Source organism: Lissotriton vulgaris, chromosome 6 (genome assembly GCF_964263255.1).
Source record: "Lissotriton vulgaris chromosome 6, aLisVul1.2, whole genome shotgun sequence".
In the NCBI taxonomy this organism is placed as follows: domain Eukaryota; kingdom Metazoa; phylum Chordata; class Amphibia; order Caudata; family Salamandridae; genus Lissotriton; species Lissotriton vulgaris.
Genome location: NC_141694.1, coordinates 86,235,570 through 86,259,921, shown reverse-complemented (window position 1 = coordinate 86,259,921; position 24,352 = coordinate 86,235,570). Strand labels below are relative to the sequence as shown.

General features: G+C 52.6%; 1 protein-coding gene across 7 annotated transcripts in view; it reads right to left on the bottom strand.

Moving 5' to 3' along the window:
• Nucleotides 1–19,996, bottom strand: part of ABCC10 (ATP binding cassette subfamily C member 10) — a 450,580-nt gene extending 430,584 nt beyond the window's left edge. For 3 of the 7 annotated variants that reach the window (XM_086925988.1, XM_086925989.1, XM_086925984.1), the window contains exon 1: nucleotides 19,892–19,996. The gene's annotated coding sequence lies outside the window, so the exon portion shown is untranslated. The remainder of the gene's footprint in view (nucleotides 1–19,891) is intronic. The other 4 variants (XM_086925987.1, XM_086925982.1, XM_086925983.1 and 1 more) reach the window with 3 other exon arrangements.
• Nucleotides 19,997–24,352: the final 4,356 nt, after the last annotated feature.

The following is a 24,352-nucleotide window of genomic DNA, read 5'->3' as shown; positions in this document are numbered from 1 at the left end:
GAAGAGACTCCAGCGGATCCAGAACGCCTCCGCCAGACTCATCCTCGACATCCCCCGGAGCAGCCACATCTCCGGACATCTGAGAGACCTGCACTGGCTCCCCGTCAACAAGAGAATCACCTTACGTCTCCTCACCCACTCACACAAAGCCCTGCACGACCAAGGCCTGAGCTACCTCAACAACCGCCTCAACTTCTACGCTCCCAAACGCCACCTCCGATCGACCAACCACGCCCTCGCCGCCGTCCCCCGCATCCGAAGAGAGACAACAGGAGGAAGGTCATTCTCCTACCTGGCCGCCAAGACCTGGAACACCCTCCCTCCCGACCTTCGCCTGACCCAAGACCACCTCTCCTTCAGGAAGAAACTCAAGACCTGGATGTTCGAGCAGTAGCGGCACCCCCCCCCCTCCCCCAAGCGCCTTGAGACCCTCCGGGTAAGTAGTGCGCTCTATAAATGCCTTGATTGATTGATTGATTGAGGGTGTTGAAGCAGGATGACGAGACGGCGTTGACTTGCTTGGCCATCGTGAGGGAGGAGTCTAGGATGAAGCCCAGGTTGCGAGCGTGGTCTGTTGGCTTGGGTGCGGTGCCCAGGGCCGGGGGCCACCAGGAGTCATCCCAGGCGGAGGGGGATGGTCCGAGGATGAGGACTTCCGTCTTGTCTGAGTTCAATTTCAGACGGCTGTTCTTCATCCATTCCGCGGCGTCTTTCATCCCCTCCTAGAGGCTGACTCTGGCGGTGGTTGGGTCGTTGGTGAGGGAGAGGATCAGCTGGGTGTCGTCGGCGTAGGAGATAATGTTGAGGTTGTGTTGGCGTGGGATGGCTGCGACGGAGCTCATGTAGACGTTGAAGAGGGTGGGGCTGAGTGAGGATCCTTGCGGAACGCCGCAGATGACTTCAGAGGCCGCGGATCGGAACGGGGGGAGGCGGACTCTCTGGGTTCTTCCGTCGAGGAACGAGATGATCCATTCCAGGGCCGCTCCTCTGATTCCGGTGTTGCTGAGGCGCTGAATCAGGGTGCGGTGGAATACGGTGTTGAAGGCTGCTGAGAGGTCCAGGAGGATGAGGGCCGCAGTTTCCCCGTTGTCGAGCAGGGACCTGATGTCGTCGGTAGCTGCGATGAGGGCGGTCTCGGTGCTGTGATTTGCTCGGAAGCCTGACTGTGAGGGGTCGAGGGATCCGTTGGTCTCGAGGAAGGCGGAGATCTGTCTGTTGACGGCCTTCTCTATGACTTTGGCTGGAAAGGGGAGGAGCAAGATGGGGCGAATGTTCTTCAGGTCCGTGGGGTCCGCGGTGGGTTTCTTCAGAAGGCGCTCAGCTCGGCATGTTTCCAACTGTCCGGGAAGGTGGCGGATGCGAAGGAGCTGTTGATGATGTTCCGGAGTTGGGGTGCGATGATGGCGTCGGCTTTGTTGAAGATGTGGTGTGGGCCGGGGTCGGTAGGGGAGCCTGAGTGGATGGTGTTCATCAGGCGGGAGGTGTCTTTGGTGCTGATGGGGGTCCAAGTGCAGAGGGTGGTGGTCGGGGTCGCTGGTTCGGTGATTGGGTGCGTGGTCAGCGCCCCTAAGCTGTTGTGTATGTCGGCGATCTTGCGGTGGAAGAATGAGGCGAGTGAGTCGCAGAGGTCTTGGGAGGGTAATATGTCGTTGTTGCAGGCGCTGGGGTTGGAGAGCTCTTTCACGATGCTGAAGAGTTCCTTGCTGTTGTGGGTGTTGTTGTCCAGTCGTTCTGTGAATGTTGCCTTCTTGGTGGTGCGGATCAGTTGGTGGTGTTTGCGGGTGGGTGGTGCAAGATCCAACAACATTGCCCCTCCTTATTCTCTCTGGTCAGACAGCTGCTGTTTTGAATGCACATACCTTGTCATATAACTAAGGACCGGGTTCTGAAAATACACACAGAGCGATAGTCCTGAGACAAGAGTGGTGCATCACCTGAGATGTAGAACATCCACCTATGTATGCTAAGGTACAGGGTTCGTCACTAAACCCAGAGATCTATCATTTATAACCACTTAGCTTCAGTAGTGGGGGAGAGGTAAGCAAATCTATCAGACAGCCTGACAGGACTCTTTATTGTATATGGTTCATTAACCATACTGATGACATTCTTAACAATCATTTGTTTTTTAATTGTGGCGTATTATTGCATTTTAGAGCATGATAGTTTCAATAAACATTGTAACCTTCCTTCGTGTCTATTTTCTATTTTATTGTGGACAAGCATGAGTGAGAGAACAAAATCCCTGAGAGGGTCAGGAGTGTTGAGTTCTGGGGTGCCAAATCACTTATCTCTCTGGAAAGGTCAGTAGGGCAAGTGAGGCACTATGGCTAGTCAGACTCTGGCTCATAGAGACTGATGTGGTATGGTGACTCAATCCTCTACGTACTGATGTTCTATGGTTCCAAGCATAGTTCTGATCCTGAGCAGAATCCCTGCAACACCCTCACATGGACAGACCACCCCATCGTACACTTCTGTAAATTGTAAATTGATACTTTTATAGCGCACTACTCACCCGCAAGGATCACAAGGCGCTTGTACGAATACCGCTGTGGAACCCATCCTGGCTTTCCCTGTGAGGCGTCCACTCCTGGGCACCCCCGAGGTGGAGGCCAGGCATCCTTAGCTTTGTGGGGGCCGTTGTGGAGATTAAGCAAGCTATTGCCCAGAGTTGCAGAGTGGGACTCCGTGATTGGAATAGGCACCGAGGCGAGAATTATCAGGTCCGTGGAATTTTTGAGCCCAAGACCCGCCGAGGCGGGGAATTCGTCCCGGGCTAGACCTCTGCATCAGGGTCTGCCGCTCTAACCATTGAGCCACACTTCTGCATCAACGCATCCCTCCAATGCAAACCAAAACCAGCCATTAACATTAGCCACAACTGGAACAACATAACAGAAGCAGACTGGACTCACACTGTCATGTAGTTCCTACTTATCCGTAGGATATGCACATTGTTTGAACAGCATAAAGTAGGGGCTTGATGTCAAGACTGAATCCGGACACTCCCACAGGATATGTTGGCCTATAGACCAGTTAGCTCACAGTTCCACTGTAAGTCCCCCTAACTTACCAGGAATTAATGTTTTCTGGCAACCACTGAACATGACAACCATGTCCCCTCAGGGATCGTGGAAACCGAACAGAACTTTTCGCTCAGTCACTCGTGCTATCTTATTCTCAGAGAAGTATACAGAGTATAAACAGTAGGACGTTTTCAATATATTTATTGGACCAACGTTATTTTAGTATAGAATACATGTGCTGTAACGATTAGTAGACCGAAGCAGATAAAAGTGATTTCAAGCACCAAAATGTGAATAGTAGATATAGTTCCACCATGATACTAAAACAATGTATATATGCAGGCACATAAAACAAGACGGTAATCCAGCGTACTCCTACTATGCGATCTCTACTTTAACTGTACCTAGAGTGTGTGTAGGTTTAGAGCCAAGAATCCGCCCAAGGGACGATCCGACCCCATTGCCTGGTGGAAGAAAATGAAAGACCCCGCTTTGGTCACGAACTGGACACCCCTCACAAGATGTCAGACTGCTGCATGGTAAATTCTCATCATGAACGGACCTCTGGTATCAGCTGGATGAAGATAATGATGACATTTGTACATAGTGAAAAGTGAGGCCTTGTACATGACGTTCAGGGCTTTGTGATAAATTTGTGTGAAGCCAGATGTGTAAAGAAGTTTAGTTTCGGGGAAACTAATCCAACATTGTGCACGCAAATATGTGCAAAAGGTCACAGCTGAAAATGTTATTTGTGAGGACAATGTAAGAAATAAGCTGCTTCGCTACATGGGCCTAACTTGGGAATATAACAACACCTTTAGATCCAACCAGCCTATCCTCACAGGCAACCTACAGAACAACATATCCACCTTCAAAGAAATGGATCTCAGACTGCGCCAAGTAGGTCAAACATACATGAACTTGCACTCAAGGATGCTGGTACACAGAAGACCTAGGAGACTCCAAGCACTATTGCAAATAACTGGAAAGAAGAAGAAGAACCAGTTGAGACGACACCCCTCAGAGACACCTACAAATCCACACTCAGAAGTTACCATGCACAGATCCAAGAAGCCAGGAAGGCTGTCCTCGTGCTCAGACTAGAATCCTGCTGCAACTTCGGCAAAGAACTCTTCAACATTGCAAAGAATTCACTAGTCCAACAGCAGCCTCCAATACCATCATCCCCTCACAGATCCTCTGCGATGACCTCTCTGACTTTTTCCACAACAAAATACTCAAGATCGACACCAACTTCGCACCCGAACCCACCATAGAAGATTGCATCACACAACCCACACCACCACCAGGAACACCTACCTCCTAACAAACTGAAGCCCTCACCACAGATGACACCACCAGAATCATACAGGTTATTCACTCAGGATCCCTCACATAGCCCTGCCCTGTCCATATGAACAACCTGGGAAGCACACTGACCAATGCCAACCTCAACACCTTTATCATCTCCTCTGTCTTCAGCTGAAACTTCCTGGACAAATTAAAGTAAGCAGAAGTCATAGCTCTCCTGAGGAAACCTTTGGCCAACCTAAAAGATCTCAGCAACTGCAGGCGCATCCCGCTCCTGCCTTTCCCAGCCCAAGTCCTAGAGAAAGAGATCAACAAGCAGCTCCCAGTCCATCTTAAACAGCACCACCCCCCGGACTCCACTCATTCAGGGTTTGGCAGCAATCACAGCATAGAAACTGCCCTACTGGCAGCAACCGATGACATCTGGTCCAACATGCACAGAGGCTACACAGCTGCTCTCCTTCTGCTTGACCTCTCAGCGGTTTTCGACAATGTCTCCCATGGCACCCATATCGCCAGACTCCAGGACTCAGGAATCCAAGGGCCGGTCCTGAGTTGGGTCACTTCCTTTTTCTCCAACAGGACTCAATGAGTCAGACTCTCCACTTTGATCTCTGGGTTACAAGAAGCTCATCTGCGGGGTCCCACGGGGCTCCTCCCTCAGCTCAGCCTTGTTCAACGTGTATATGGCACCCCTCACCTGCATCACAAGAACCCACTGCTTCAACAATATCTCCTACACTGATTATGTAGATGACTACGTGGAGAAGTGTGGCTCAATGATTAGAGCGGCAGACCCTTATGCAGAGGTCTAGCTTGGGACCAGGGTTCAATTCCCCGCCTCGGCGGGTCTTGGGCTCAAAATTCCACGGACCTGATAATTCTCGCCTTGTGCCTATTCCATTCATGAAGTCCCACTCTGCAACTCTAGGCAATAGCTTGCTTAATCTCCACAACGGCCCCCACAACGCTAAGGATGCCTGGCCTCCACCTTGGGGGTGCCCAGGAGTGGACGCCTCACAGGGAAAGCCAGGATGGGTTCCACAGCGGTATTCGTACAAGCGCCTTGAGACCCTTGCGGGTGAGTAGTGCGCTATACAAGTATCAATTTACATTTACATTACACTCAACTCACCCTCTCCCTCACCAACCCGAACACCACCACCAGAACCAATTTCACCACTTGGATAGCTAACGTGGCCAACTGAATGCAAGAGAAATGCCTCAAACTTAACACAGACAAAATGCAGATCCTGATTTTTGGAAACAAGAGCTCCCCTTGGAATTCCTCACATGACGTAGGTCCCACAGACCATGCCAGAAACTTCTACATCATCCTTGATGATAAATTCAGGATGAACAAACAGGTCAACGCTGTGATCCTCATCCTGCTGTCACATCCTCAGAATGCTTTGCAAGATTTTCAAACGACTCTCCATGCACACAAGATGCATGGTCACCCAGGTTCTCATAACCAGCAGGCTAAACTATGGCCACACACTCTACTTCAGCATTTCAATCAGTCAAAAACTCCAGACCATCCAAAATACCACAGCCAGATTCATCCTAGGCATCCCCAGAAACGCTCACTTCACTCCCAACCTCACTGAACTGGCTTCCCACCCAGAAACGTAGCAATTCAAGCTGCTAATTTATGCCTACAAAGCCCTCCACAACAGAGGACCAGCATATCACAATGACTGACTTCAACCCTACCAACCTTCCAGACAGCTACGCTCCCTCTCCCTCTCCCTTGCACCAGTGGCGGCTCCTCCGCTGTGGTGGAGGAGCGTCGTCCCCCTTGCCATCCTCAAAACATGAAAAATAGCACAATAATAAAACAGGTTTATTATCGGTTTATTTTTCAGGTTCTGAGGGCAGGGTGAGTATTGAGGACGGAGCCTTTGTGAGGGCAGTGACAGAGGGAGTGGTTGCACTGTGATCAGTGCGTAAGTCAGTTTGGCCGGCCGTCTCAAGCTGGCCAAACCCACATGCACACTGAGCTGTCCAACTCAGCTGCGTTGCTGGGTTGGAGACAACAAAGCACAGACTCCCAGTCTGTCTGGGAGCACAAATTCACAGTGTTCAAGCCAATCCTGACGCTGCTTTCAAACATGGAAGCAGCGTCACAATTGGCCGCAGGGAGCCTGTGCTGCAGCGAGGACACAAAGAAGGGCGGCAGGTAAGTTCTTGTTCCCTATTTTATTTGTAATGCTTCCTTGTCTGTTTTCCCACCCTGCCACTCCGCCCACACAGCAGCCACTACTGCAAGGAGCACCTCATTGGTCATCAATAAGGAATCTCCTATCTTCCACTCTGAATCTCAGGCACAATACAGAGGAGACGCTGCCATCTCACTCCCGGCTCCTGTTACGTATACAATCGATAATCAAGGGCCAATCCTTCCACCAGTTTCGATGCCCAGCACCCTTCTGCTCCACATAAGGGTCTGTGCTACAGTATATCAAAACATGCATATTATACGTACTGACATGCAAAGCAGCTCACTGACCAGTCACTTACAGACAATATTTTCCCAACATGAGAGTGCACTGAAGATTTGCTTATTCAAAAATAGCAAATGAGGATTTGAAACTTTATACAACTGACCTTTGGAATACAAAGTTATACACTAGATTAGGGCACACACCAGCAAATATTCAATCTTCCATCCAATGATCTTCATGTCCAGTTTTGATATTACTGAAACTATGGCCAGGTGTTTAACCAGCTTTTGACAAATGTCTTACCCCTTTTCCTTGACCAGGGTCATAGTTCATGGCAGGATGAGTATCAGGCAGTCTTTGGTCTCATGGTGGGATAAAAGAACCATTACAGGCACTGAATGAGTGGAAGTCAGCTGTACTAGTTTGTGTTAAGGTCTATGATTCCATGAGGTTCTGCTGTGCTGTCTGGAGGCACCAAAGAAAACCATGAATACCTTTATTCTTAATTGTCCGAATTCATTCAACATCGGTGGCCTCTGTTTAATGCATTTTAGAAGTAACAATAAAGACATGAACTTGTTACTTTGCTTCCTGATGGATGCAGAAACTTGCTGTCTGTCACCTTGGGATGTTGGAGCTATACAAGAGTGCCACCGAGATCTGGGCGAGAACCAGCCGACGTCCCACCATAACTGATCCCGAATATGGGAACTTCTTCCAAATCTGGGCTAGTGTACTCAAAGTAAGGAGGCCAGGTGAAGAATGAGGTCACAGGGTGCATCAAAGCTAAAGCTGCCCTTATCAAACAAAGGACCATTCTGCAATCCCTATGCTTGATGATTCTTAGAAATGCAGGACTTGGCAAAGAGCTCTGTGTTTTTTTTCTTCCCTGGATGGCTTCTTTGAGGTTGAACACTAATGCCACCTCTGGTGTCCTCGAGTGTACTGATGTGTCTCCCATGGTATTCAAAGTGTCTAGCTAACCCTGCACCTCTGTTGTTACAGGAGTATGTTATCTCCGCTGGTATTCAGTGTGTTTCGGTCCCTATGCATCTTTGTTATCCCAGGAGTCGGTTGCCTCTCTGCTTGCATTCAGTGTGTTTCGGTCCCCATGCACCTCTGTTGTCCCAGGAGTCGGTTGCCTTTCTGCTTGCATTCAGTGTGTTTCGGTCCCCATGCACCTTTGTTATCCCAGGAGTCGGTTGCCTCTCTGCTTGCATTCAGTGTGTTTAGGCCCCGTGCACCTCTGTTGTCCCAGGAGTCGGTTGCCTCTCTGCTTGCATTCAGTGTGTTTCGGTCCCCGTGCACCTCTGTTGTCCCAGGAGTCGGTTGCCTCTCTGCTTGCATTCAGTGTGTTTAGGCCCCCGTGCACCTCTGTTGTCCCAGGAGTCGGTTGCCTCTCTGCTTGCATTCAGTGTGTTTAGGCCCCCGTGCACCTCTGTTGTCCCAGGAGTCGGTTGCCTCTCTGCTTGCATTCAGTGTGTTTCGGTCCCCATGCACCTTTGTTATCCCAGGAGTCGGTTGCCTCTCTGCTTGCATTCAGTGTGTTTCGGTCCCCATGCACCTCTGTTGTCCCAGGAGTCCGTTGCCTCTCTGCTTGCATTCAGTGTGTTTCGGTCCCCATGCACCTCTGTTGTCCCAGGAGTCCGTTGCCTCTCTGCTTGCATTCAGTGTGTTTCGGTCCCCATGCACCTCTGTTGTCCCAGGAGTCAGTTGCCTCTCTGCTTGCATTCAGTGTGTTTCGGTCCCCATGCACCTCTGTTGTCCCAGGAGTCGGTTGCCTCTCTGCTTGCATTCAGTGTGTTTCGGTCCCCATGCACCTCTGTTGTCCCAGGAGTCGGTTGCCTCTCTGCTTGCATTCAGTGTGTTTCGGTCCCCATGCACCTCTGTTGTCCCAGGAGTCGGTTGCCTCTCTGCTTGCATTCAGTGTGTTTCGGTCCCCATGCACCTCTGTTGTCCCAGGAGTCGGTTGCCTCTCTGCTTGCATTCAGTGTGTTTCGGTCCCCATGCACCTCTGTTGTCCCAGGAGTCGGTTGCCTCTCTGCTTGCATTCAGTGTGTTTCGGTCCCCATGCACCTCTGTTGTCCCAGGAGTCGGTTGCCTCTCTGCTTGCATTCAGTGTGTTTCGGTCCCCATGCATCTCTGTTGTCCCAGGAGTCGGTTGCCTCTCTGCTTGCATTCAGTGTGTTTCGGTCCCCATGCACCTTTGTTATCCCAGGAGTCGGTTGCCTCTCTGCTTGCATTCAGTGTGTTTAGGCCCCGTGCACCTCTGTTGTCCCAGGAGTCGGTTGCCTCTCTGCTTGCATTCAGTGTGTTTCGGTCCCCGTGCACCTCTGTTGTCCCAGGAGTCGGTTGCCTCTCTGCTTGCATTCAGTGTGTTTAGGCCCCCGTGCACCTCTGTTGTCCCAGGAGTCGGTTGCCTCTCTGCTTGCATTCAGTGTGTTTAGGCCCCCGTGCACCTCTGTTGTCCCAGGAGTCGGTTGCCTCTCTGCTTGCATTCAGTGTGTTTCGGTCCCCATGCACCTTTGTTATCCCAGGAGTCGGTTGCCTCTCTGCTTGCATTCAGTGTGTTTCGGTCCCCATGCACCTCTGTTGTCCCAGGAGTCGGTTGCCTCTCTGCTTGCATTCAGTGTGTTTCGGTCCCCATGCACCTCTGTTGTCCCAGGAGTCCGTTGCCTCTCTGCTTGCATTCAGTGTGTTTCGGTCCCCATGCACCTCTGTTGTCCCAGGAGTCGGTTGCCTCTCTGCTTGCATTCAGTGTGTTTCGGTCCCCATGCACCTCTGTTGTCCCAGGAGTCGGTTGCCTCTCTGCTTGCATTCAGTGTGTTTCGGTCCCCATGCACCTCTGTTGTCCCAGGAGTCGGTTGCCTCTCTGCTTGCATTCAGTGTGTTTCGGTCCCCATGCACCTCTGTTGTCCCAGGAGTCGGTTGCCTCTCTGCTTGCATTCAGTGTGTTTCGGTCCCCATGCACCTCTGTTGTCCCAGGAGTCGGTTGCCTCTCTGCTTGCATTCAGTGTGTTTCGGTCCCCATGCACCTCTGTTGTCCCAGGAGTCGGTTGCCTCTCTGCTTGAATTCAGTGTGTTTCGGTCCCCATGCACCTCTGTTGTCCCAGGAGTCGGTTGCCTCTCTGCTTGCATTCAGTGTGTTTCGGTCCCCATGCACCTCTGTTGTCCCAGGAGTCGGTTGCCTCTCCGCTTGCATTCAGTGTGTTTCGGTCCCCATGCACCTCTGTTGTCCCAGGAGTCCGTTGCCTCTCCGCTTGCATTCAGTGTGTTTCGGTCCCCATGCACCTCTGTTGTCCCAGGAGTCCGTTGCCTCTCTGCTTGCATTCAGTGTGTTTCGGTCCCCATGCACCTCTGTTGTCCCAGGAGTCGGTTGCCTCTCTGCTTGCATTCAGTGTGTTTCGGTCCCCATGCACCTCTGTTGTCCCAGGAGTCGGTTGCCTCTCCGCTTGCATTCAGTGTGTTTCGGTACCCATGCACCTCTGTTGTCCCAGGAGTCGGTTGCCTCTCCGCTTGCATTCAGTGTGTTTCGGTCCCCATGCACCTCTGTTGTCCCAGGAGTCCGTTGCCTCTCTGCTTGCATTCAGTGTGTTTCGGTCCCCATGCACCTCTGTTGTCCCAGGAGTCGGTTGCCTCTCTGCTTGCATTCAGTGTGTTTCGGTCCCCATGCACCTCTGTTGTCCCAGGAGTCGGTTGCCTCTCTGCTTGCATTCAGTGTGTTTCGGTCCCCATGCACCTCTGTTGTCCCAGGAGTCGGTTGCCTCTCTGCTTGCATTCAGTGTGTTTCGGTCCCCATGCACCTCTGTTGTCCCAGGAGTCGGTTGCCTCTCTGCTTGCATTCAGTGTGTTTCGGTCCCCATGCACCTCTGTTGTCCCAGGAGTCGGTTACCTCTCTGCTTGCATTCAGTGTGTTTCGGTCCCCATGCACCTCTGTTGTCCCAGGAGTCGGTTGCCTCTCTGCTTGCATTCAGTGTGTTTCGGTCCCCATGCACCTGTGTTGTCACAGGAGTCGGTTGCCTCTCTGCTTGCATTCAGTGTGTTTCGGTCCCCATGCACCTGTGTTGTTACAGGAGTCGGTTGCCTCTCTGCTTGAATTCAGTGTGTTTCGGTCCCCATGCACCTCTGTTGTCCCAGGAGTCGGTTGCCTCTCTGCTTGCATTCAGTGTGTTTCGGTCCCCATGCACCTCTGTTGTCCCAGGAGTCGGTTGCCTCTCTGCTTGCATTCAGTGTGTTTCGGTCCCCATGCACCTCTGTTGTCCCAGGAGTCGGTTGCCTCTCTGCTTGCATTCAATGTGTTTCGGTCCCCATGCACCTGTGTTGTCACAGGAGTCGGTTGCCTCTCTGCTTGCATTCAATGTGTTTCGGTCCCCATGCACCTGTATTGTCACACGAGTCGGTTGCCTCTCTGCTTGAATTCAGTGTGTTTCGGTCCCCATGCACCTGTGTTGTTACAGGAGTCGGTTGCCTCTCTGCTTGAATTCAGTGTGTTTCGGTCCCCATGCACCTCTGTTGTCCCAGGAGTCGGTTGCCTCTCTGCTTGCATTCACTGTGTTTCGGTCCCCATGCACCTCTGTTATCCCAGGAGTCGGTTGCCTCTCTGCTTGTATTCAGTGCGTTTTGGCCCCCATGCACCTCTGTTGTCCCAGGAGTCGGTTGCCTCTCTGCTTGCATTCAATGTGTTTCGGTCCCCATGCACCTGTGTTGTTACAGGAGTCGGTTGCCTCTCTGCTTGCATTCAATGTGTTTTGGTCCCCATGCACCTGTGTTGTTACAGGAGTCGGTTGCCTCTGTGCTTGAATTCAGTGTGTTTCGGTCCCCATGCACCTGTGTTGTCCCAGGAGTCGGTTGCCTCTCTGCTTGCATTCAGTGTGTTTCGGTCCCCATGCACCTCTGTTATCCCAGAAGTCGGTTGCCTCTCTGCTTGTATTCAGTGCGTTTTGGCCCCCATGCACCTCTGTTGTCCCAGGAGTCGGTTGCCTCTCTGCTTGCATTCAGTGTGTTTCGGTCCCCATGCACCTCTGTTGTCCCAGGAGTCGGTTGCCTCTCTGCTTGTATTCAGTGTGTTTCGGTCCCCATGCACCTCTGTTGTCCCAGGAGTCGGTTGCCTCTCTGCTTGCATTCAGTGTGTTTCGGTCCCCATGCACCTCTGTTGTCCCAGGAGTCGGTTGCTTCTCTGCTTGCATTCAGTGTGTTTCGGTCCCCATGCACCTCTGTTGTCCCAGGAGTCCGTTGCCTCTCTGCTTGCATTCAGTGTGTTTCGGTCCCCATGCACCTCTGTTGTCCCAGGAGTCGGTTGCCTCTCTGCTTGCATTCAGTGTGTTTCGGTCCCCATGCACCTCTGTTGTCCCAGGAGTCGGTTGCCTCTCTGCTTGCATTCAGTGTGTTTCGGTCCCCATGCACCTCTGTTGTCCCAGGAGTCGGTTGCCTCTCTGCTTGCATTCAGTGTGTTTCGGTCCCCATGCACCTCTGTTGTCCCAGGAGTCGGTTGCCTCTCTGCTTGCATTCAGTGTGTTTCGGTCCCCATGCACCTCTGTTGTCCCAGGAGTCGGTTGCCTCTCTGCTTGCATTCAGTGTGTTTCGGTCCGCATGCACCTCTGTTGTTACAGGAGTCTGTCCTCTCCCCTAGTTTTCAGTGGGGCTCATTTACCAGCCCCTTGCACCACTCTTGCGTCATTTATCCCACATTAAAAATGAAGCAAAAGTGGCTCAAGGGGCTTGTAAATCTGCCCCAGTGTGTTTCGGTCCCCATGCACCTCTGTTTTTACAAGCGTCTGTTGTCTCTGCTGGAATTCAATGTGTTTCAATACCCATGCACCTCTGTTGTTACAAGAGTCTGCTGTGTATTCTCTGGTATTCAGAGTGTTTAGGTCCACATGCATCTTTCTCCCAGGAGTATATTGTGTCTCCCCCTTGTGGTCAGTGTGTTTAGGCCCCAGTGCACCTCTGTTGTTCCATGAGTTGGTTGCCTCTCTGCTTGCATTCAGTGTGTTTCGGTCCCCATGCACCTCTGTTGTCCCAGGAGTCGGTTGCCTCTCTGATTGTATTCAGTGTGTTTCGGTCCCCATGCATCTCTGTTGTCCCAGGAGTCGGTTGCCTCTCTGATTGTATTCAGTGTGTTTCGGTCCCCATGCATCTCTGTTGTCCCAGGAGTCGGTTGCCTCTCTGATTGTATTCAGTGTGTTTCGGTCCCCATGCATCTCTGTTGTCCCAGGAGTCGGTGTCCTCTCTGCTTGCATTCAGTGTGTTTCGGTCCCCATGCACCTCTGTTGTCCCAGGAGTCGGTTGCCTCTCTGCTTGCATTCAGTGTGTTTCGGTCCCCGTGCACCTCTGTTGTCCCAGGAGTCGGTTGCCTCTCTGCTTGCATTCAGTGTGTTTCGGTCCCCATGCACCTCTGTTGTCCCAGGAGTCGGTTGCCTCTCTGCTTGCATTCAGTGTGTTTCGGTCCCCATGCACCTCTGTTGTCCCAGGAGTCGGTTGCCTCTCTGATTGTATTCAGTGTGTTTCGGTCCCCATGCATCTCTGTTGTCCCAGGAGTCGGTTGCCTCTCTGCTTGCATTCAGTGTGTTTCGGTCCCCATGCACCTGTGTTGTTACAGGAGTCGGTTGCCTCTCTGCTTGCATTCAGTGTGTTTCGGTCCCCGTGCACCTCTGTTGTCCCAGGAGTCGGTTGCCTCTCTGATTGTATTCAGTGTGTTTCGGTCCCCATGCATCTCTGTTGTCCCAGGAGTCGGTTGCCTCTCTGCTTGCATTCAGTGTGTTTCGGTCCCCATGCACCTGTGTTGTTACAGGAGTCGGTTGCCTCTCTGATTGTATTCAGTGTGTTTCGGTCCCCATGCACCTCTGTTCTCCCAGGAGTCGGTTGCCTCTCTGCTTGCATTCAGTGTGTTTCGGTCCCCATGCACCTCTGTTGTCCCAGGAGTCGGTTGCCTCTCTGCTTGCATTCAGTGTGTTTCGGTCCCCATGCACCTCTGTTGTCCCAGGAGTCGGTTGCCTCTCTGCTTGCATTCAGTGTGTTTCGGTCCCCATGCACCTCTGTTGTCCCAGGAGTCGGTTGCCTCTCTGATTGTATTCAGTGTGTTTCGGTCCCCATGCATCTCTGTTGTCCCAGGAGTCGGTTGCCTCTCTGCTTGCATTCAGTGTGTTTCGGTCCCCATGCACCTGTGTTGTTACAGGAGTCGGTTGCCTCTCTGCTTGCATTCAGTGTGTTTCGGTCCCCATGCACCTCTGTTGTCCCAGGAGTCGGTTGCCTCTCTGATTGTATTCAGTGTGTTTCGGTCCCCATGCATCTCTGTTGTCCCAGGAGTCGGTTGCCTCTCTGCTTGCATTCAGTGTGTTTCGGTCCCCATGCACCTGTGTTGTTACAGGAGTCGGTTGCCTCTCTGATTGTATTCAGTGTGTTTCGGTCCCCATGCATCTCTGTTGTCCCAGGAGTCGGTTGCCTCTCTGCTTGCATTCAGTGTGTTTCGGTCCCCATGCACCTGTGTTGTTACAGGAGTCGGTTGCCTCTCTGATTGTATTCAGTGTGTTTCGGTCCCCATGCACCTCTGTTGTCCCAGGAGTCGGTTGCCTCTCTGCTTGCATTCAATGTGTTTCGGTCCCCATGCACCTCTGTTGTCCCAGGAGTCGGTTGCCTCTCTGATTGTATTCAGTGTGTTTCGGTCCCCATGCATCTCTGTTGTCCCAGGAGTCGGTTGCCTCTCTGCTTGCATTCAATGTGTTTCGGTCCCCATGCACCTCTGTTGTCCCAGGAGTCGGTTGCCTCTCTGATTGTATTCAGTGTGTTTCGGTCCCCATGCACCTCTGTTGTCCCAGGAGTCGGTTGCCTCTCTGCTTGCATTCAGTGTGTTTCGGTCCCCATGCACCTCTGTTGTCCCAGGAGTCGGTTGCCTCTCTGCTTGCATTCAGTGTGTTTCGGTCCCCATGCACCTCTGTTGTCCCAGGAGTCGGTTGCCTCTCTGATTGTATTCAGTGTGTTTCGGTCCCCATGCATCTCTGTTGTCTCAGGAGTCAGCTGAGTCTCCCCTTGTATTCAGTGTTTTTCAATCTATCAATCAATCAATCAGGGGTTTATAAAGCGTGCTACTCACCCGTGAGGGTCTCAAGGCGCAGGGGGGAGGGGTGTGCAGTTCCGGGTGCGTCTCTGCTTGTATTCAGTGTGTTTAGGTCCCCATCAGTCGATTGGCCTCGGCAGGGACCCATAGTATACCAGATGTATGCTGCTGATGCCCAGATACACATTTGAAGTGAGGGAAGGGGCTCCTGTTGGCCAAAAATACTTTTGTCCCTTTAGCTTTAGGTCTACGGTTGTCGACTGTGTTAGGGGATCAGGAATCACTTGTGCACAATTTTTGTGCAAAAGTGGGTGTGTGTGTATGCGCGTTACACACAAGGGTTCTGTTCAGATCTCTCCACGACCTGTCTATCCCGTGTCACATGGTTTCTGGCGGCATTGAGAGCTGGTGGTGGTATGATCAGAAGACCTCCGTTTACAGTGAAAAAGGCACCCTGTCACTTCTTGGTAGCACTAGCATACAGAGGTGTGTGGGGCGGCGCCTGGCTCTGACTGTACCCTGCAGCTGCTTCCCCTTGTATACATGACTTGGTGCATGAAAGAGGCGGACTCTTGTGCACAATAATATGAACCACCGTGTGCTCTTGGAGATTTTTGGGCAGATTTACAAGCCCCTTGCGCCACTTTTACGTCATTTTTAACATGGGAAAATTGACGGAAGGGTGGCGCAAAGGGCTTGTAAATAAGCCCCATTGCTTGTTGTGAAACTTGGGCCCTGGGCAGTCGGGACCCCTGCACGTTTTGTAACATTGCACATTGCACAAGGGAGGTGTGCCTTGTATTACACACAACAGCTGCTCACACATTTGGGCTAATATCACAGTATGTGTGTTTGTCTGCCCAATGGCTTACTGGCCGCTGCCCCCTGTGGTGATTGCTTGCCTGCTGACACTCTGTGGTGATTGCTTGCCTGCTGACACTCTGTGGTGATTGCTTGCCTGCTGACACCCTGTGGTGATTGCTTGCCTGCTGACACCCTGTGGTGATTGCTTGCCTGCTGACACTCTGTGGTGATTGCTTGCCTCCTGACACCCTGTGGTGATTGGTTGCCTGCTGACACTCTGTGGTGATTGCTTGCCTGCTGACACTCTGTGGTGATTGCTTGCCTGCTGACACTCTGTGGTGATTGCTTGCCTGCTGACACCCTGTGGTGATTGCTTGCCTGCTGACACTCTGTGGTGATTGCTTGCCTGCTGATACCCTGTGGTGATTGTTTGCCTGCTGACACTCTGTGGTGATTGCTTGCCTGCTGACACTCTGTGGTGATTGCATGCCTGCTGACACCCTGTGGTGATTGGTTGCCTGCTGACACTCTGGTGATTGCTTGCCTGCTGACACCCTGTGGTGATTGCTTGCCTGCTGACACCCTGTGGTGATTGCTTGCCTGCTGACACCCTGAGGTGATTGCTTGCCTGCTGACACTCTGTGGTAATTGCTTTTCTGCTGACACCCTGTGGTGATTGTTTGCCTGCTGACACTCTGGTGATTGCTTGCCTGCTGACACCCTGTGGTGATCGCTTGCCTGCTGACACCCTGTAGTGATTGCTTGCCTGCTGACACTCTGTGGTAATTGCTTTTCTGCTGACACCCTGTGGTGATTGTTTGCCTGCTGACACTCTGTGGTGATTGCTTGCCTGCTGACACCCTGTAGTGATTGCTTGCCTGCTGACACTCTGTGGTGATTGCTTGCCTGCTGACACTCTGTGGTGATTGCTTGCCTCCTGACACCCTGTGGTGATTGGTTGCCTGCTGACACTCTGGTGATTGCTTGCCTGCTGACACCCTGTGGTGATTGCTTGCCTGCTGACACTCTGTGGTGATTGCTTGCCTCCTGACACCCTGTGGTGATTGGTTGCCTGCTGACACTCTGGTGATTGCTTGCCTGCTGACACCCTGTGGTGATTGCTTGCCTGCTGACACTCTGTGGTGATTGCTTGCCTGCTGACACTCTGTGGTGATTGCTTGCCTGCTGACACCCTGTGGTGATTGCTTGCCTGCTGACACCCTGTGGTGATTGCTTGCCTGCTGACACTCTGTGGTGATTGCTTGCCTCCTGACACCCTGTGGTGATTGGTTGCCTGCTGACACCCTGTGGGGATTGCTTGCCTGCTGACACCCTGTGGTCATTGCTTGCCTGCTTACACCCTGTGGTGATTGCTTGCCTACTGACACTCTGTGGTGATTGCTTGCCTGCTGCCCCCCTGTGGTGATTGCTTGCCTGCTGACACTCTGTAGTGATTGCCTGCCTGCTGCCCCCTGTGGTGATTGTTTGCCTGCTGCCCCCCTGTGGTGATTGTTTGCCTGCTGCCCCCCTGTGGTGATTGCTTGCCTGCGGACACTCTGTAGTGATTGCTTGCATGCTGCCCCCTGTGGTGATTGATTGCCCCCTCCCTCATGTTGTGATTGATTGCCCCCTCCCCCCTGTGGTGATTGATTGCCCCCTCCCCCCGTGGTGATTGATTGCCGCCTCCCCCCTGTGGTGATTGGTTGCCCCCTCCCCCCTGTGGGGATTGATTGCCCGCTCCTCCCTGTGGTGATTGATTGCTCCCTCCCCCCTGTGGTGGTTGATTGCCTTTCCCCCTGTGGTGGTTGGTTGCCCGCTCCCCCCTGTGGTGGTTGATTGCCCTTCCCCCTGTGGTGGTTGGTTGCCCGCTCCCCCCTGTGGTGATTGATTACCCGCTCCCCACCCCCGACCCCGTGGTGATTGATTGCCCCCTCTCTCCAGTTGTGATTGGTTGCCTGCTCCCCCCTGTGGTGATTGATTGCCCGCTCCCCCCTGTGGTGGTTGATTGCCCCCTCCCCCCTGTGGTGGTTGATTGCCCCCTCCCCCCTGTGGTGATTGATTGTCCGCTCCCTCCTGTTGTGATTGGTTGCCCGCTCCCCCCTGTGGTGATTGATTGCCCCCTCCCCCCTGTGGGGATTTATTGCCCGCTCCCCCCTGTGGTGGTTGATTGCCCCCTCCCCCCTGTGGTGGTTGATTGCCCCCTCCCCCTGTGGTGGTTGGTTGCCCGCTCCCCCCGTGGTGATTGATTGCCCCCTCCCCCCTGTGGTGATTGATTGCCCGCTCCCGCCTGTGGTGGTTGATTGCCCCCTCCCCCCTGTGGTGGTTGATTGCCCCCTCCCCCTGTGGTGGTTGGTTGCCCGCTCCCCCCTGTGGTGATTGATTGCCCGCTCCCCCCTGTGCTGATTGATTGCCCGCTCCCCCCTGTGCTGATTGATTGCCCGCTCCCCCCTGTGGTGGTTGATTGCCCCCTCCCCCCTGTGGTGGTTGATTGCCCCCTCCCCCCTGTGGTGATTGATTGCCCGCTCCCCCCTGTGGTGATTGATTGCCCGCTCCCCCCTGTGCTGATTGATTGCCCGCTCCCCCCTGTGCTGATTGATTGCCCCCTCCCCCCTGTGGGGATTTATTGCCCGCTCCCCCCTGTGGTGGTTGATTGCCCCCTCCCCCCTGTGGTGGTTGATTGCCCCCTCCCCCTGTGGTGGTTGGTTGCCCGCTCCCCCCTGTGGTGATTGATTGCCCCCTCCCCCCTGTGGTGATTGATTGCCCGCTCCCGCCTGTGGTGGTTGATTGCCCCCTCCCCCCTGTGGTGGTTGATTGCCCCCTCCCCCTGTGGTGGTTGGTTGCCCGCTCCCCCCTGTGGTGATTGATTGCCCGCTCCCCCCCTGTGCTGATTGATTGCCCGCTCCCCCCTGTGGGGATTTATTGCCCGCTCCCCCCTGTGGTGGTTGATTGCCCCCTCCCCCCTGTGGTGGTTGATTGCCCCCTCCCCCCTGTGGTGATTGATTGCCCGCTCCCCCTGTGCTGATTGATTGCCCGCTCCCCCCTGTGCTGATTGATTGCCCGCTCCCCCCTGTGCTGATTGATTGCCCCCTCCCCCCTGTGGGGATTTATTGCCCGCTCCCCCCTGTGGTGGTTGATTGCCCCCTCCCCCCTGTGGTGGTTGATTGCCCCCTCCCCCTGTGGTGGTTGGTTGCCCGCTCCCCCCTGTGGTGATTGATTGCCCGCTCCCCCCTGTGCTGATTGATTGCCCGCTCCCCCCTGTGCTGATTGATTGCCCCCTCCCCCCTGTGGGGATTTATTGCCCGCTCCCCCCTGTGGTGGTTGATTGCCCCCTCCCCCCTGTGGTGGTTGATTGCCCCCTCCCCCTGTGGTGGTTGGTTGCCCGCTCCTCCCTGTGGTGATTGATTGCCCCCTCCCCCCTGTGGTGATTGATTGCCCGCTCCCGCCTGTGGTGGTTGATTGCCCCCTCCCCCCTGTGGTGATTGATTGCCCGCTCCCCCCTGTGCTGATTGATTGCCCGCTCCCCCCTGTGCTGATTGATTGCCCGCTCCCCCCTGTGCTGATTGATTGCCCCCTCCCCCCTGTGGTGGTTGATTGCCCCCACCCCCCTGTGTGGTTGGTTGCCCCCTCCCCCTGTGGTGGTTGGTTGCCCGCTCCCCCCTGTGGTGGTTGATTGCCCCCTCCCCCCTGTGGTGGTTGGTTGTCCACTCCCCCCTGTGGTGATTGATTGCCCGCTCCCTCCTGTTGTCATTGATTGCCCGCCGCTCCCCCCTGTGGTGGTTGATTGCCCGCTCCCCCCTGTGGTGGTTGATTGCCCGCTCCCCCCTGTGGTGGTTGATTGCCCCCTCCCCCCTGTGGTGATTGATTGTCCGCTCTCCCCCTGTGGTGATTGATTGCCCGCTCCCTCCTGTTGTCATTGATTGCCCGCCGCTCCCCCCTGTGGTGGTTGGTTTCTCCCTCCCCCCTGTGGTGGTTGATTGCCCGCTCCCCCCTGTGCTGATTGATTGCCCGCTCCCCCTGTGGTGGTTGATTGCCCCCACCCCCCTGTGGTGGTTGATTGCCCCCTCCCCCCTGTGGTGGTTGATTGCCCCCTCCCCCCTGTGGTGGTTGATTGCCCCCTCCCCCTGTGGTGGTTGGTTGCCCGCTCCCCCTGTGGTGGTTGGTTGCCCGCTCCCCCCTGCCGTCCGGCCGCACACTCTCATGATGGGTTTCACTTTATTTCTGATTCATCTCGAGGCGTCGCCTACCTGCTGCGGCTGGCTCCCCTGCAGGACGCGCTCCCTCGCCACACCTCGGCTGCGGTTCCTTGCAGCCTCTGAAACCGGCTGAGCTGCACTTTGTGCCTTTAATGAGCATCCGCAGTTGATGATTGGGGCAGATAAGGGGCAGGGTTGGTACACGGGACTCCCCGTGCCAAAGGTACAGCACTGAAGGGCCCGGGACACCAAGGTGGCACGAGCCGAGCTTCGAATTAACAATAACTCAAGAACAGTTTTTTCATGGTCTGGTGTCACAGCATTTGAAGACCACACGTGTGACTTGTGTCACCACCAGCAGAAACCCTTCACAGGGCCCTGGGCCTCGGCGCACCTGCAGCGCGAGGACACACTCTAAAACACAGGGAAAAATCGCCTGCTCTGATCACCAAACTCCAAAACCTTCAAAGGGAAGAAGTCAGTTCAATCTGCAAACAAGGGGTATTAAATCTCCTTCATCCACTCTTTCCATCCTACGAATGTTAACTGTGAGTAACTGCGAGGCTACACAGCTAACACTCACAGGCCTTCCCTCACAAACTATGCACACTCCTTTCACTAACATTTTACAGAAATCGAAACCCCACTGCCGGCCACCTTGAATGAGCCCTGTGCAGCGATGAACATGTTCAATGGGCAGCTGTCCCCAAGTGGGCGGAGCTCCAAGGGCCTGATTTGGGTCTCGGGGTTTGGGTTGCTCTGTCACTATGGTGACAGATATCATGTCCACCAAAATATAAATCCCATAGGCTGTGATGGCATTGATATTTCGGTGGACGGGATATCCGTCGCCGTTGTGACGTAACGGCGACGGATATCCCGTCCATATGTCATATGTGAAAATCTTGTGAAAATCTTCCTATTGGCAATTACTCTGCGCACTATTTATTCACCTCATCACTTCTCGCTGCTCTTTCACCAAAGAGGAGCACCGCTGTTAAGTATTTGGTGTTGCTTTATGTTTGGAACAATAATTTGTTGGAATGAGAATAAAGACATTATATGCATAAGCAAACCTTACTTGTAAGAAGGGTTCCTTAGGAAACTATTGCAGTGGAAGTCAAGGGCTACACTCCCCCTTAGGGACCATTTGTGTTATTAATCATTGTCTACCAAGATCCTTGTGTTACTGGGTTGCCCCCTTTTTTCCAGTTCGTAGTACTAGCTTGTGGTCATTTCATTGACAGCGGCTGCAGTTCATTGACATCCGCTGAAGGATAAACGTTCTACTTTAAGTCACCAGTTGTGTTGTGTTTTTTGAACGGGTTTACAAATAGGTTTCCTCCTGCACATTTTATGTTGCTGTGGTGGGACCTAAGTTTGTCTCTTACCTTCTTTATGTGCATGCCTTTCGAGCCTATGCACAGCTGTTGACCCTTGCAACTGTCTTTCCCCACTGACCATTTTCCATCGTCCAGAATAGATAGAATTTGTAGATGGACTGCAAGTAGCCAAGATAGGATCCACCACTTCCGCAGGTAGATCAAAGTTGGTTCCTCTCAACCTGCACACTGGCGGTGTCGGTTGTGGAGGTTTGGGCGTAAAACCCTGGCCTGTTGAGAGGGCGGGTCTTCAAGAAGAGGCAGATGAAGCGGCAGCCAATGCTTTATTCAGCAGTCAGGGTATTAGACTCTGAGAGGGATGGGACACTGAAGGTGCATAAAGGATAGAAATCTTCCAATATAAATATACTATTGCCAAGCTGGGTCAGCCACAATACGAGAAAGACCAGAGCAACACTAAGCCCGATATCACTAGATTTATAGGACCTCCCTTCTCCCACGACCCAAGTCTTCTAAGAAATTTTACGCCCTGAAGAAGCCCCAGGCTGGATGGCCATGTAAAGGGGTGAAACACGTGTTGGCTGTCAGTCACTTCTTCGCTCACTCTCACGGAAAGAGTCACAACACCTACATAAAAACCATCACTATGAATCCTTGTTTCATTGGAATTTTTTCCAGAAATAGTTTGAGAAACCAGACCGAAAATAACTGTAAGAGCCGAGGTTCAGCGAGGGATCGGTGCATAACCGCCTCCTGGATGAAACTAGTTGTTGCGAGCCACTTGTGCCGCGATGAGGCCTAGAGTCCACTATTTCAACCATGCCTGCATGTTTACTGTACATGCCTACTATTGTGTACAGGTTCATTTACCATGCTCCCCCAATGCATCACCTGACACATTTCCAATAGAAACTTATCATTACAGACTATATTATTATGGACAGCTTGTTGATATCCTACAGTACACTGTCCATAATAGACATTCTGAACTGACCACGAATTTCTGTTCAACCTTAGATCTCATATCGCGTGTAATAATTGCAGCAACTGTTTATGCATACTGTCTGTATACCTGTGGAGCCACTCTGCTCCCAGCTACACCACTTGGCAAACTATCAGCGCGAGTTCATATTTACTGAATATGCTTGTTATTAATATCTCAATGACATCAGATAATACAATGCTCGGTTTAACAATACAATAACTAGTATATACCGAGCTGGAGTTTTTATTCAACCTCAAAAATGTTATATTATACAAAAAATTGTAAAACTGACGCCATCTCTGTGCTCACATCTAATATCTGCAGGCCGTTGTACTGTTTGGAACTTCACATATGGTGGTGCAAGCTCCTTTTTCCAAAACCTCTTTTCTTTCCATAATAACACTGAATTCGTCATTTCTCACACTTCCTCATATTTATTCTGAACGTAAGCACACCAGACTACTTGCAGGAGAACCTAGTTTGCCCTGTGGTTCACAACACTTTGCTGGATGCCTTCTTAGTCCTACGCAAGATGGCGTTACTACTCGTCACTTATTACCGTGACATACCACACAGCCACACATCTTTTTCTTGTTACCTTTTTCTACAGTTTCAAATAATTTCTATATTTATACTTTGGCAGCCTAATTTTACTTCACTTTAATTCCTGGATACCCCTCACTCAGGGCTTTAAGTAGGATGAAAAAACTGGGGGGTGGTTGGGGGGTCTCTCAAAGGGGCGTGGTCAATGTCATTAAGGGCATGGTTTATAAACACATAAACTAAAAATCTGTGTTTCGCATATTGTGCCGCCCGACTTGTATTTTGCTTTTTCTGTCATTGCACCCAGATATATGATACAACAAGTAACATCATACCTACAAGAAGTCAGGACTATTGGCTTTGTCAGTGGTTGTTAGTTGCCTAAAATAAATAAGCAGCAACTATGGCTTCTATATAATATTAAAAAAGTCTCCTCTTAAAGCCCTGGTGACCAGGGCCGGACTGGGAACAGAAATCGGCCCTGGCAAACTGCTCAGCTGGCCCCCCTGGGGGGTAGGAGGGTTGCGGCCGAGCAGTTTGCAAGGGCCGATTTTGGCCGATTTTGTTACAGGGTTCGAGATTGCCGACCCGGTAACAAAAACAGCCCACCGGGGAAATGCCCTGTGCCCGCTACGGCCAGTCCCGCCTTGCTGGTGACCCCATGACAATGTTGCTGCTCCTGAGTTTCAAAAAGAGAAGGGAAATCCAGAGAGAAAATGACTCTCTTTAATGGACTTCCTTTCCCCTACAACGCTCACCTGGCAAGACGTTATGCCGCAACGTCTCCACTAGTGAGAAGTGAGCAGTGTGAGCACAGGCACATCGAGGTGCCTGCTGTCACTGCAGTCTGGAAAAAACACGGACTGCCTGTGCCAGGGAACAAAACAGAGCCCGATAGAGACCCGTTTCGAGGCAGCCTTTAAAAAACTGCTGGTGCTCAGCACCGGTGAGACCCGACCCACTTAAACCCTGCCCAGAGGGCACGAATCGGGGGAACCACACGGGTGGACGGCATCCCCCCACCTATTTTACAGGGTGGACGCCTTCCCCCATGCTCAAAAGCTGGACCATCTAATGCGCGAATGCGCTACCTATCAAAGTTCTGCTTTGCCCTCTGCAGTGTCCATGACTGGGAGGCCAGGACGGAGCGGGATAAATTGGTATTGGCAGGCCAGGCGCGCAGCGCCCTTTGAGCTCAAAGGGCTTCAGCCCCCTACCCACCCCCCGGCCCGGGCTGAGACAGCTTCACGGGCACACACACATCCGCACCCGAGTACTTCACAAGTCTTTAAAAGACCATTTGCTTGTGAATGAGGCTTTGTTATTTTTAACTCCTTCTTCGAGCTCCTGCATTTCAACTCTGCATATTACTGGAAGAGTCAGCCCCCACGAGGTCCATGACTGTGCGCATGGCTCAGTGTCTGAGCGCCTGGCTGCTTCCTCTTATCAACGCTTGTGCAAGAATAATGAGAAAGGAATGTTTTTGGCACCTCAATCCTCCCTCAATGTGTTCCTTTTCGCAGACCTCACATTTTTAGGTTGAGACCTACGTAGGCTGCACTTGCGCAGTCGCAGGGAGAGATCTTATGTCTCCTAGAGTGGGGGCTTGAACTCGCCCCTCTTCTCCATTGGCTGGCTTCC